Raw genomic sequence first — 15,405 nt, forward strand, 5'->3', positions numbered from 1 at the left:
AGTACCAGTTGTATGGAAACGCATCTCCTCTGTCTTTAGGCAAGAGATATTATTAATAGCTTTGCTAGATGCTGCTGTATAGCATGATTTAGAAGAAAAAAAACTCAATAAAAGCCTACCTAAGACGTTATATTTATACGCGTTTTTCTCAAAACTTGAAAATGTCCACTTGCATCCCTTTGCTTCTCCCTACCTCATATAGTGAACAAGAAATCGCTGTTTGAAGAAACGTACAATGGTATTGTAAAAATATACCTGCAAAAAAAAAAAACAATGGATGATAGGTGAAAGAGCTGAAGTTTCTAACAGCAGTACAAAAACGAGTAAGAGTATATATATAACGAATAAATACCTTTATGCTTGAAAATTATGCACTGATGAAGAAGTTTGTTTTTGACAGCCTTAAAACAGCTGTTAGTATTTTACTCAATACTGTGAATGTTCTTATGATGGAATATGAAAAGTTAGAGCAAAACAAAACCGGATTTTGATACTTAGGTATATAAAATAATATGCTCAAAAAATTAACTAATAACAAAAACTTGTTAAATCCTGTGACGTTTTGTCATTAAATTTTGTTACTGGCCTTACGGGGCGTAGTCAAATCTATTAGTCCAGTCAATAGGTAGGATAAAACGGGCTTGCCTTACAAAAAATGGGGTCAAAGATTTTTTTCTTTTAATTTGTACATACTAGTGCCAATATGAAAAAACCAAGTTATCCAACACGAAAGACCTCGGGAGAACTTTTGGGAGCCGAAAAATCACAAAAATTTATGATGTTTTATAGTTTTTTCAAAACATCTCAGAAATGGTTAAAATTAGAAAAAAACTTCTAATGCAAATGTTAAAGAAGATTAAATTTTCTTCAACTTTTGTCATTACAACATTTTTGTAGCATGAAAAGCAGGCGAGTTACAACTTCTTAAAAGTCACACTTCTTCTGAATCCCTCAGCAAAGTGCGTGAAGGCGCATCGGATAACTTAGAAAAAGAGTAGAAACGCTGGCTATGTGACCTTGGAAATTATTTGTCTTTCGTAGCTGAGAGTAAATGCCTTCTTCCCCTTTATCATAAACAAAACACCCCCGTTCTCCCTCTTTTTTTTCTCCGAATGCGATGTATCGACTGAACAGCTATGCATATTGGTCACTTCAAAGTTCGAGAGAGCGTATGTTTTATCAATCTGTGTGTTCTGTATTATGATTTTGTTTCTAGAAATGATTATGCCAGACCTTACTAACATATCTCAAAATCATTCTGCATTTCTGAAAAAAAAAAAAAAAACATTATGGACTTCAAGTTATGGTTGTATTTGATAGATATCCTGCACATACTAGCACCAAAATTTTTGAATGATTACGGCGAATGAGGGTGCACTTTTCCCTTGAAGTAATGGTTGAACCTAACATGGTAAACCAAATTCCCCAAGACTAATTTCTGGCAAATTATAACAACGAGAATCGTCTTATCCAGCTTCTTAAGACAAATTTCGAAGAGTGTGGCATTTAAAGCAGGCAGAATCAAGAAGATGCCGACTTATTGTCAACAATGCTCTTTCAAAGGCGAAGAATATTGAAAAGGTTGTCATAGTGGGCGAGGATATAGATCTGTTAGTGCTGAAGACAGCTTTAGGACAGCCTTTCAGCAACTTGTTCTTTTTAAAACCTGGAAGAGGGAATGGTTGTGAATTGTTTTTTTTCTCCCACTAAATCCTTGACCCCAGTAATCTGTTAATCCATGCGTTTAGTGGGTGTGATACGACATCGGCAATTTTTGGCCAAGGCAAGATTAAATTGTGCAACACATTCAAAAAAAAAAAAACTCCTGAAATTAAGGAAGCTATTGAAGTATTTATGGATCCAATCAGTCATCATAAGGCCGTAGTTGCAGCTGGAGAAAATATTTTGAAAATATTATACACAAATGACGTAAAGTATTTGAACCGATTTTTGGATACTTTGCAATTTAATATTTTTATAAAACTAGTATACAGGGCTAAAATAAATCTTGCACGACTACCTCCCACGTGCGATGCTGAACGTTATCACTTTTATTAGTGCTACCACCAGATTCAAAGTTGGTTGGGCAACATAATTGATCCAAAGAAATGGGGTTGGGAATGCAGAACGTAAGGTATAATGCCTGTTGACACGAAAAGAGATTCAGTTCCTCAGACTCTTTTGAAGATTGTGTCCTGTACTTGCAAGAAAAATTGTACTAGAGCCTGTTCTTGTCGCAAGGAAAGTTTAAAATGTTCCAGCATGTGCAAACACTGCAGTGGCACGAATTGAGAAAATGTAGCACAAATTTCATCTTTGGATGGGACTGCAAAAGAAGATGATTTGCTCCAGGAGCTTTTGGAATTACCGCAACAATTAAATGAATAATTCAAGGACGGCAACTTCTTTCTACCCCCTAAAGATTCTGAACCGGGAGAATTCTTAACCCTTCAAAACGGCTTCAAAAAAGATTAACTACGTATTTTGTCGTCCTTTCTCTATTTGCTATAAATTCGAATGAATCTCCCTTAATTTACGTGTGATGCGTATTAAGTTTCTACAGTTGGATTGTCATTTTAAAAGATAATTTTTTTGGGTTTTTCATGTCTCAAAACGTCACTGTTTCTACAGTATTTTTTTCAAAGTGTTCATTACGTATTACTATTGCACCTTCATTTATGCATTATTGTGTCTATTGTGTGCCTATTGACACCCTAATATTTATTCATTCACATTTTTATTCAAATATCGCATTTTCACTAGTAATAGTTAGAATAGATGGTACGAATTATGTGCTTTAAATGAATGTGCAGATTATGTAATTCAATTACAAACTGCAATATAAATCATATGTTCTTGGAGTCTGATGAAGACTACCTCTGTCAGACCAATAATATTAGTTCGTGAGCGGTAGGGGAGGGTTTATTGTTGTTATTGTATCAACATAGGACGCATGATTGCGTTGATTGTGTTTCCTTATTAGCTGCCTAATATTTATTCCTTCGCATTTATATTTAAACATTGCATCTTTTTTTGTAATAATTAGGCTAAAACGTACAAATTATGTGCCGCAAATGAATGTGTATAGTGCGTAATAAAGTTACAAACTGCAATATATAATCTGTTATTGGAGTCTGATGAAGACTACCTCTGTCAAACCAGAAATGTTAATCCGTGAGCAGTGATGAAGGATTTATTATTGTTGTATCGTCTGCTATGCATAATTATGTTAATTATTTGCTTATTAGCAGCCTAGTATTTATTCATTTATACACAAATATTGCATTTTTGCAATAGCAATCTAAGTAGAATGCACGAAATTTCTGCTTTAAATGAATGTGTATATACGTATTTCAGTTTCACAATACATCGCCATCGTCTGTTTTTGGAGTCTGGTGGGAACTAATCTGTCAGCCACAATTGCTACTCTATGTCAGGCGGGGGAGGGGGGGTGGAGCAAGAAACTCAAACTGGCCATAAACTCTCTGAAACTAAAGGTTCTACTCAAGTTGTAATAATTGTGACGCCTTATTTCCTGTGTGAATGCTTTTTTTTTCGGAGTAGAGGAAAACTGCCTTTTTTTCAAAGAGCTATAGCAAGCTTTCTATTTGTGCTACAAAAAAGTTGTAAATGTGTAAGTTGTAAGAAATTTAATATTCTTTAAACTTTGTATTTGATACTTTTTGCTAATTTTAACCATTTCAGAGATATTTTGGAAAAAACAAAAAAAGTCATAAATTTTTGTGGTTTTTCGGCCCCCAAAAGTTCTCCCGGGGACTTTCGTGTTGGATAACTTGGTTTTTTCATGTCGGTACCAAGATGTACAAATTAAGAAAAAAAAATCTTTGATCCCATTTTTTGCAAGGTAAAATGTATCTATTGACTGGACTATATGCCAAAACAGAAGAATACATTTGGCTCGGTATAGGCTCACTAGTTTTGGCTTCGAGCAGTCATAACATTAAGTCAGTGAACGAACACTGACTCAAATGCTGCAGTTAAGTAAAAATTCAATCGTAATTTTCACTGAAGCCCATTATAATGAAATCTTGTACTTCATTCAGTTCCTCAGACAGCTGAGTACAAAATGCAAGTTGACATAAAAGCGTTAACATAAGTTAGTGTTTTTGTTCTTTCACGCATGTTTCAAGGTCCCAATTTAAGCTCAACAAGTTTTTGATGACAGTTTTTACAGCATGGTTTTTTTTTTATCATATCATACAAATTGAAACTGAAGCGGGACTCGTTTAGAGAAATACTAAAGTAGAAACGAATCTTTAATTACTGCATCCATGCGTATGTGTGAGCAAAGTAAGAATTTTAAAAGTAAGTTGATCTACTACCCTGAATTCGCTGGATCCAGAATCAGCCTTATTTGCTTGTTCAGACCCCGAAGTGGTTTTTTGATGGGAAAAAGTAGGAAATAAGGAATCAAAAATTAAAAAAAAATAGGAAAAGTAGGAAAAAAATCACTTAAAAAAGTAGGAAAAAATAGGAATAGATAGGACTACACACACGTCAAGACGACTGACAATCATTAGTATGAAAAATAAACTGATGGAAACAAAGATATTAATTACAAAAATATGAAAATAAAATCTAAACAAAGAAACACCTTTCACCAATACAGTAATAAAATTTTTAAGTGTGAAAGAATAACATGGAATATAACGTTCTATTTATGTTCAATAAAACCATTTTTCTTAAAGATTTGTTTTGTCGAAAACGAAAACATTCCTTCGAGAGCATCCATTTATCATTTAAAAATACTATCACTTTCAGCTCCTGTTATCATAAACTATGATACAAAAGCAAAGGAAGTATAAAATTAGTTTTAGTTAAAAATAATTAGCAGTTGACATGCATTCTTGCATAAACAGAAGCAGATGTTTTAATTTGAAAAGAAAAAAAAGGAAAACGACAGAAAATGCAGAACTAAAATAAATGCGTTCTTAAATATGGGACGTAAAATTTATAATAAATTAATTAAACTAAATAAATAATGAAATAAGTAAACTAAAGGATTTGTACTGTTTTATGTATATTTTTAGCATTCAACATACATTTTTGTTTCATTCACGTCATTTATGGGGGTCAATTTCTCTCTTCCCTGGCTTTGGAAAATTAATGCTTAGCTATACAAGTTTGTGCAGTTTTTGTTGTCTGCAGATAAAATTTGCATTCAGTATACATTCTTCGCTACCTACCTCTGGGGGAGGGGGTTGGGGGGGGATCAAAGTGATGAGTCAGTTCTAATTTTAATCAAGCAATAAAAACGAATATTGTTTTAAAGGTTTGATGACTTTTACCTCCTTCTTGTTCCAAAATTTTTGCCACGAAAACAAAAGGAAACATCAATGCATGGCAAACATAACATTTTTATTAAAGACAAAAATCAGTTACTAATGTTTCTCTGTGCATAAAAGGGAAGGCATGTAGTTTATCTCAATCCTCATCATACAACAAAAATATTCATTCGGAAATTGTTCACGAAATCGAGAGTGAGGGGGGAGCACTTAACATCAAATGCCTGCATATATCTCTTTCTCCCCCCTCTCTTTGATCAGGCGCACTAAGTAAAATAACTTACAATAGATACGCCGCATCGGTATAATTGCCGCACCCCGAAAAGAGTAAGAGTCTGTCAAAAAAATTTTAAATGGTCAGAAATGTCGCATTGCCATAAACACAGCACATAAAAATGATGAGAAACTCCTGGATATTGGTGATATATCAGAGTAGAAAATACCCGTTAAAAAGAAAAAAATACATATTAGTTTGTAGCTCTATCCCCCAACTTTTAAAAATATGAAGTATTAAAAACAAAATATTGCATTTAAATTGATTTCCGATTTTTCTCCAAAAATCGGGAACGTTTTGCCCATTCAGGTTTTGTCGCTTTTTTTTTCTTTTTGCAAAAACACTCTTTGCAAGGAAAGAAAATGAAATTTTATAAATTTTATAATCATGTTTACGATTTAGAATGAACTATAATCATATTTATGAGCGAAAAAGTTTCCGCGATCATTTTTGAAGTGATCCGTTTTTGCGAATTTCTGTTATCTGTCGCTGTTATCTGTTATTCTGTTATCTGTTGTACTAGCATCAATAAAATATGTACAGTGTACAAGTTTTTCATTTTTTGCTTCCTTATGTTCCTTTTAAGGTTTTACATTGCGTTTCTGTTTAAATAGAGCTCCATTTCACTTGTAATCATACAAAAAATTGGCGAATAGGAAATTCTTTTTTTTCCCACATTTTTTGAACAGTCGGTCGTTTACTTTAATTAAAGCTTCTAATTGATGGGTAAATAATATATAATTGCATCAGAATGTGCTAGTATCTATTTTTTGTTTCGTTAATACAGTAGGACTGAAGTCAGGGAGATAAAAAGAAAAATCGATCATAAACGGCGCAACGGCAAAAAAGTCACTTATGAAAATTTAACTTTTAAACACACAAACGCCGCACAGTGGTTCAAAACGACAAAAAAGCGGAAAAAATTCAATAACTTTGAAATGCTATGGGAATTTGTTAAAATTGTTGTATGGTAATAGTTATCTTCCTGCTGGCTGATCGTATTCACTGCAAAACCCCGATTTTACGTCCCTCGAATCAACGTTTTCCCCGCGTTTTACGATTTTTATCATCACGTCCCAGTTTTTCCGTGTACTAATAATATTCATTTAACCCGGATGGAAAGTTTATTGGTTATGAATTCCCGCATTGTACGTTTCCCCTTGGCAGTTAAAAAAAGAAAAAAAAAGTTTTAAAATTAAGCAAAGTGTTTCCTTCTGTGCATTTTTAAACATTATCCACTCTGTTAAAAGTTAATCCATGAAAACAGAAATGCTACTTCTCCATCCGTAACCAACCTTGTGGACCCTTCGGCCGCCAATGAAGATGAACAAGAAGAGGAAACACAACTTGTCTCTTCTTTCAATACTGCATTTTTGAGCTTACTAATAGTGAAAGAATATTTTCTTTATCATAAAGACCAGGAAAAAACTTTGCAAAGTATTTCAATCCTGTATGAATTCACTGACTCATTATTACTGACTATTTTCAACCTAAACGACCGGATTCGTAACTTAATGTGTTAGAATGATCTGAATTGGTATGCACAATAATGTTCTTTCCGTAAAATATCGCGTTCTTACCTTTTTATAAGCGTCATCGTAGCAGCCTTTATTATTATTTTTGCTTCCTTATCTGATTTTTGCTTACTATACATTTTTCATACTTTACGTTTTCCCATATTTTATGGTTTTGTTTTTGTTTTTGTTTTTTTTTATTTTTATTTTTTTTTTTTTTTTTAATTTGAACTGACGTTTTCCCATATTTTATGTATTTTATGTTCGATTCAGGCTACTAAGAAACGTGAAATCGGCGTTTCTCTATAGTTAGAATTCATTTCTGTTTTTAGCGAAAAATATAAATTAAATCAGTTGTATGCCACACGCAAGGTTTATTCATTGCGACTGATACCCTCGAATAATATTTTCTGGCAGTGTTGACAAACTGAGAACAGCTTTATACTCCAATGATTTCGAAAAGGAAATCAGAAATTTCAAACGTTTGATGATTTTCTAATTTTATTGTTTTATGAACAGAATGGTTATTTAACTTTTTATATAGAATTCAGTATGAGTTTTGAAAATTTCTTTCTCATATGTATCTTCTTTAAAGTCATACGAAACGGATCCGAAAATTGTTATTTTCAGGTTACTATTGCATTGTATGTAGAATAATGCTCCGCTTTAAGCCATAACAACGTAAATCTGTTTAAAAAAATCTTCTATATTTATTGATGAATGTTTCAAGAGCCCCAACTTTCGGAAACAGTAAACAAACGTTTTTAGGCTCTCCTGCAAAGTAGTGAAACTGTGACATACGTTAGTTTGGAGTATGTCAAGTTTGATAACCACTTTCTTTGATTAAAAAAAAAGCAATTTAGCCCCGTCATAACGTTACGGGTTATTTTCTAGCTTACTATATTGGTGTTTGTAAACAGTGAAAATCAAACAAAACATCTTAGACCGGGATCTGAAGGGGGTTGAGCATGCATGGAAAGGCTGACGCAATATTATTTCTGATTATTGTTACAGGCACGATGGTGATTATGAAACCACATGTCGTCGCCCCCCTGGGTCGTCGACAACCCCGGGGGAGGGGGGAAAGCAGTGGGGGGAGTCGTTTGCTAAAACACTCATAACTCGCGAACTTTTTGAGATAAAACACTGAAAAAAATGGCAATCGACGCAACAAAACAAGGGCTTCATAAAAGCTAAATATGATTATGGACCTATCTTTGTTGGTTTCCTGAGTAAAATTCCATTTTTCGCAAACAAGCAAAATTTTTGAATAAAATGCGCAAAACAAACTTTTTTTGACCAAAATAAATTCCAAATCAAAATTGCTTGATTATTTTTTCAAATGCAGTCCAAAATATCATTATTCAGTTTGTTAAAATCATTTAAGTACTGTTAACGCGTTGAAAAACAAAATGACAGTAGCAAGCTCGAACACGATTTGCATTATAGTTCAGGATCTGAAGGGGTATTTTGAGCATGCATGGAAGGCCTGACGCAAAATTATTTCTGATTAATGTCACAGTATTTCTGTTTAATTTCTGAGTAAAATTCTATTTTTCGCAAACAAGCAAAAAATTTGAATAAAATACGCATTTTTTTTTTCAAATTATCAAAATTATTTAACTGTTTAAGGAACCAATAAAATCTGAAATATCATTATCCAGTTTGTTTAAAATTACTTAAATATTATCAAAGCGTTGAAAAGTGAAATAAAAGCAAGCTCAAAAAGCATTTAAGGTAATTCACAAAAGGAAAAAAAAAAGTTTGCGGAATGTACCTTGAAGACTCGACATAATCCAAAGTAAATTTTGTGGCTCTCCTGTTTTGGCGGTTTTATTTCGTAATATTATCAAAACAATGTCCCAGTTAAGTAATTACTTAATTACTTAACCTTTAACGCATTATAGCTGCTTAGTATGGGTCACAATGGGACTTTTTTAAAAATTAAAACATGCAAGTTTGCAAATACGAAGTAATTACGGAAAGGATAAATGATCAGGATAACACTTTTGCAGATTTTACACCTGAGTTATGAAACATAGTGAGCGAGGCTATTGCCACATAAGCAGCATCAAAATTTCAGTGGAACGTTAAAGAAAATGTGAATAGTCTCTTATCCAGAGAAGTCCTGCAATGGCAATGTCTTCAATAGCAACTGCAAAACAGCAAAAGAAAACCAAAAAAACATTTAACCTGGGAAACGTTAGCTCAAAAGTGATGTTAGTACATCTAAAAATCATTCCCATACAATAAGCCCAATGCTAGGTTAGGTTCATCAGAATGGTTCACTGAAGCAAAGCGCGAGGTCCGATTTCGTGAATGTAATTGAAAATGATACTTCTTGCAGCAAAACTCTGGAAGAAGCACCCTATTTTAAGAACAAAGTTCAAGTTATCGATGGAATGAATGACTCTGGTCTAATGTCCCAAACACTACTTTTAAGTGTAGCAAAAATTTTGCAGGTCTCCAAATAAAAAATAATAAAATTTTCTCTCCAATTGTCAAACTACACGAGTGGACCTTAAACACGATCGGTACATCTCACTGTCGTTTTCATAACTTGAAAACCAGAAGTTCCGGAAAGTACATTAGAATAATTTCTTGTCATTTCCATCAGAAATAAATATAATATCAGCTCTTATACTTGCTCAATACTGTACTATTGAATCAATTCCCCTGTACCTTAGCAGTGCCTTTAGATGTAACCAAGTTTGGGTTTCACTTGAATGAAAATAAAACAATAAAGCCCCACACCTTATGATGCAGCCAGTGTTACCATCAGAGAGTTTAATTCCACCCTGCGCAGGCAAAAGCTGTAAATAATCTTGTAATTGTTTTATTAATAATTCATGTTGCTGTAAATACTGTGCTTTTAAGACTAAAGCAAAAACCCATAAACTACAAAATACTCGGAAGAGAACGATTCAATAGAACAATTACAAGTCAACAAAAAAGAGTATGATCCAGCTTTCAGAATTTCTGATATATTAATGCTTTATGTATGCATATTGATATTCTACAATTATTTTTCAATACGCATTATTTTACTAATTTTATTCAATTAGTTTTTATAGAACTCTAGTGTATAATTTTATATTTATATTCGTTTTCATAAAAGCTCAAGCTTCTCATTTTTTATATTTATTTAGTACATATTATTTCTTGTATCATTGTTCTTTGTTGAGTAAATTATAAAACGCAATGTCCGCAAAACAATACTCGCAATATTCTTTTGTGCAAATTGAAAACACAAATTAATAGAAATAAATTAAAATTATATTTGAATTGAAACTACTCTGGGCCTGGTTCCCTAGTTCCTCTCAAATGTAAAGCAGTATATAACAAAATTAAAGTCATAGTTAAATACTTTGCAATTAGAATAAGTTTGTAAACTGAAGAATGAATAGTTCGTCATAAGGATAATAAGGCTATTTTTTTCTCCTTAGCATACTGCCGTTTTATTCAATGCCCTAACTTAGGCAAGTGCTTGCATTTTCTATTTCGCTTTTTAACGCTCACGTTAGTAATAATTAAGTAGTTTTAAACAAACTGAATAATGAAATTTCAGGTTTTATTGATTCCCTAAACGGTTAAATAATTTTAAAAAAGAACTTATCTTTGAAAAAAAAAGCTTTTTGTATTTTATTCAAACTTTTTGCATGGCTGCTAAAAAAGGAATTTTAATTAAAAACCAACAAAGATAAGACCATAAACATATTTAGGTTTTTCAAGCCCTTGTTCTGTTGCATCATTTGCCACTTTTTTCAGTGTTTTATTTCAAATAGTTCGCGAGTTATGAGTGTTTTAGCAAACGGTTCCCCCCACTGCTTTCCCCCCTCCCCCGGGGTTGTCGACCATCCAGGGGGGCGAAGACATGTGGTTTCATATTCACTATAGTGCCTGTGACATTAATCAGAAATAATTTTGCGTCAAGTCTTCCATGCATGCTCAAAATACCCCTTCAGATCGTGAACTATAATGCAAATCGTGTTCGAGCTTGCTACTGTCATTTTGTTTTTCAAAGCGTTAACAGTACTTAAATGATTTTAACAAACTGAATAATGATATTTTGGACATTATTTGAAAAAAAAAATCAAACAATTTTGATTTGGAATTTATTTTGGTCAAAAAAAGTTTGTTTTGCGCATTTTATTCAAAAATTTTGCTTGTTTGCGAAAAATGGAATTTTACTCAGGAAACCAACAAAGATAGGTCCATAATCACATTTAGCTTTTATGAAGCACTTGGTTTGTTGCGTCGATTGCCACTTTTTTCAGTGTTTTATCTCAAATAGTTCGCGAGTTATGAGTGTTTTAGAAAACGGTTCCCCCACTGCTTTCCCCCCTCCCCCGGGGTTGTCGACCACCCAGGGGGGCGACGACATGTGGTTTCATAATAACCATCGTGCCTGTAACAATAATCAAACATAATATTGCGTCAGCCTTTCCATGCATGCTCAACCCCCTTCAGATCCTGGACTAATCTGCCACGCAGGGTGGTCGCAGCTAAAATGTTGTTGTTTATTTACAGGAAGGATTAAACTATTGATGTATGTAAATTTTAGCTCACCGGAAGCCGCCGATATAAGTATATTCCACGATATTTTTCATTATATTTTTTAGAAAATAATGGTTTTTTATTTCAGGTAGTTTTCAATTTTCATGAATTTTTAACTACGATGTAATATGCATCCTATAAGTGTGAAAAACCAATCAGAAATGACTTTTATTAAATTTTAGTCCTCCTTATTGAACGGATGAATTAAAACTGAAGTATAAGGCGTACGTCCGAAAAAAGTAAAAACATAATTGTTCAACAATCTTGGCTTATTTTTGTGAAAAAGAAATTTTTTTTCAAAAAACTCTTATGGAGTAAGTTACTACAACCATGAGTGCAAGTTTGGTGATGTGTTCAAGACGGAAAAAAAATTTCAGCCCCCCGCCTCAAGCATGCGTGCTTAAGGAAAAATTTATGTGTGTAAATGTTGTAGATTTTAACAATGCCAGTTTTGGAATCTGATTTCAGTTTTAAGCTTTTGACTTTTCTAACAACACGAACTTAGTTTAGATTGTAATATTTAAGCGTTTTGATATTGTAATTCCAAAAACCTAAAAGCCGCCAATAACGGGGACTCTTGGGGGGTTTTCTCCAGATTTTTTTTCAAATTGAAGTTCAAAAAACGCAATAGTAGGCCATTTCGATAAAGTTCAGGGAAAGGAGGGGTTTAGGGACTCTCTAACATCATTTTTTAAAAACTGATTGCCTCAAAATCACAATATTAGGTGACCTTCAAAAATATTAGAGGGGGGGGGGCGCTCTGGACTCTCCTCGAAATTGAAGCTTTAAAAACGAAATTGTACTCCATCTTTCATAACGTTTATACGCTTTTTGAATGCATTATCGAAGGGATGGAGTTCAGGAACTCTCCTTCGGCAATATTTCGAAATTGAAGTTCCAAAAACGCAATTTTAGACGATGTTGGATAGGGCTAAAAGCGTTCGGGGCTCCCTGCCGTTAGTGTTTTGCCAATCGCAAACATTTTTATTGCAGCAATAAAATCGCTTGGGACATAAGATTTTTCACTTTTGCAACATAAATCAATTCTGATCGGAAAGTCTACCCAAGTTAGTGCCAATTTAACCAGAAAAGAAGGAAAGGTGGGGAAGGGTATGGGCGACTAATGATAATAAACTGGCACCATTCCCCCATAGTCTTCATTTGGAAATAAATTATTTCGTAAGATAGCCGGTGGTGAAATTAGCCATAAAAAAACCCACTTCAGTGAAGTAGATACATTTTTTAAACGAGGTATATTTTCCAATATTAATTAATTGAAAAAAAATCAATAGGGGAACTGAATCCTCACCCCAGGGAGGGCCGCCGACTCACATCCCTCTTAAATCACTCAAATATAGCCTAAAGTGGCATTTTAAATATTTCAGCTTCGAAAAATTTTCGGAAGAGAACTCCCGAACCCCTTCTTCTGAATTTACCACAAATATCCTAAATTTGAGTTTTAAGAGGCATCAGTTTCTAATATTTTTTTTCTAGGAACAGTACCCCCCTTACCTATATACATGACTTATGACCGCCTAAAAGTTTTAATATTTTAATTTCGGAAACTTTTTGAAAGAAGCGTCCAACTCCCTTCCCCCTTAAGTTATCTAAAGATATCCTAAAACAGAGCTCCTAAAATTTCAGAAACAGAAATATTTCGGGCTGGGCGGTGGAATACCCCCCCCCCCTCTTTGTATTTATTAAAGCAGTATAAGCTTGTGTTTAAGATTTATTTTTCTATTGAAAGAGCAACTCACCTCCCTACATCACCAAAGACAACCCGAAGTTTTAATACTTCAATTTCGAAAATGTTCCGAGAAAGACCACCGAATTCCCTAACTCTTAACTCACTCAAAAATAGCCTAATTAACAGTTTAATACTTCAGCATGGAGAAATTTTCGAGGAAGAAACCCCTCCCCCCCCGAACTTCTTCCCCTAAGTTCACCAAATTTGACTTAAATTTGCGATTTCCTCTATTCATCACCAAAGTTTAAAAAATTTAAGTTCTAAAACTTATTGAGAGAAGGCCTTCGAATTCCTTCCTTAGTCCCCAAAGATAACCTAAAGCTGAGTTCTGAATACTTCAGCTTCGAATTTTTTTCGGGGAAGGGGAACCCCGAATCCCAAGACGGTCTAAAGTTGCGCTTTTAAGACTCCAGTTTCGGAATTTCGCCTAAACAGAGCCCCCTCCCCCTTGACATTGCCAAAGACAGCCTAAAAGTTTTAAGACTTCAATTACAAACACTTTTCGGGAGAGGGTCTCAAATTCCCTTTCTCCTATGAAACTTAAGTATAGCCTCAAACAGTTTTTAATACATCAGCTACAAAACATTTTTCGTTTAGAACACCAACAACCATCGCAGCAATCCACCAAAGATTGCCTAAATTAGTGTTTTTAAGACTCCAATTTCCGATTTTTTTTTTTAAACCTCCCCACACCATTAAAGACAGCCTCAACATTTTTGACTTTTAAATTTTTAAGAAATTGCAGTGGGAAAATCCCAAACCACTCCTAGCTTCAAAAACGACTTTCAATTCAGTTTTTCGATATTTTATTCTGGATCCCTTGAGTAGCCACCCCCTCCCTCGTTTTAGATTGTCCAAAAATACAAACGTTTTAAGACCTCAGTATCCGTGGGCTAATTTGCGGACTCACTCTCTTTGCAAGAGCAGAGTTTTTTCGCAATTTCGTGTTGTCGTTATTTTTCTCGTTTCCTTTTCTTTCTCTCGCCCCCCCTCCCCTCATATTTCCATTCTAGCGAGTGTTAGATTGGAAGACATTAGAATTTAGTGATTCCTCAAGTCCAAGAATATTTTACCAGAAACATGTTGAAAATGCAGGAACAGTTGCCCATCGGTGTTTCAAAACAAGCTCGAAAATTTCCCCCCGAGTCTTTCCAAAACTCCCATTTTCACTAAAATCTTTAAAGTCCCTGATAGTTCCGGTTTTGCGTGGTGTGTGGACGCAGTATGTTGTGGCGTAAACATTTCACCCGTCAGCAATCACTCTCAATCGGGGGTTTAGATTCAACTCTAAGACATTTTTTTTTGGGGGGGGGGAAACGAAAGGATGATCGAAAACGGAAAGAGAAAAGGCTAAATTTTCAAATAGAGACGATTAATTAGATAAATCAGGGAGAATAATGAGCAACTTCGCGGTCTGCAATGCAGTGAGTTGGAAATAACAGAGCTACCTAAAAAAAGTCAAACAACGCGAGTCTAAAAGTCACTCCTCCAAAAGCACGTTGCAAACAAAACAAGCCCATGGCGGAAAATCGAGAGAATGTTGATGTAAATTCGTGATTATAGAAAGGTCCAGTTATTAAAGCATATTTTTCAAATACTCAATTTTTTTTAGTAAAAACTGAAGGATAGTCATCAAATTTCTTTCCGTCCCGACCTCCGTCTCGGAAATTTTGTCTAAGACGGAAATCCGTCCTGAGACGGAAGGTCTTGCACCCATGACTACAACTCAAAGGCTAAGTAATTACGGCATGAAATATTTTTTATCTTAAAACTTAAAAATGGCTATTTTTTCCGCCCTTGAACCACTGTGCGCCGCGGCGTTCCTTCCAGAAATTACTGTAGTCATTCAATGAAAAGCTAAGGATCTGTTTGTTCCTTTTACTTTTCAAAATCAAAACATGCAAAAAATTATCGGTGTCGCATTGTAAAAATAAGAATCAATGCACAATTAGAAGTGCTATACTAAAGAAAGAAAAAGTAGGAAAAAAAAGGAAAAAGTAGGAAAAT

The 15,405-nt window shown here is 34.2% G+C and overlaps 1 pseudogene; it reads right to left on the reverse strand.

Moving 5' to 3' along the window:
• The window catches only part of LOC129230598 (putative inorganic phosphate cotransporter), a 51,677-nt pseudogene that overhangs the window by 22,160 nt on the left and 14,112 nt on the right, over positions 1 to 15,405 (reverse strand).

Source organism: Uloborus diversus, chromosome 9 (genome assembly GCF_026930045.1).
Source record: "Uloborus diversus isolate 005 chromosome 9, Udiv.v.3.1, whole genome shotgun sequence".
Lineage (NCBI taxonomy): Eukaryota > Metazoa > Arthropoda > Arachnida > Araneae > Uloboridae > Uloborus > Uloborus diversus.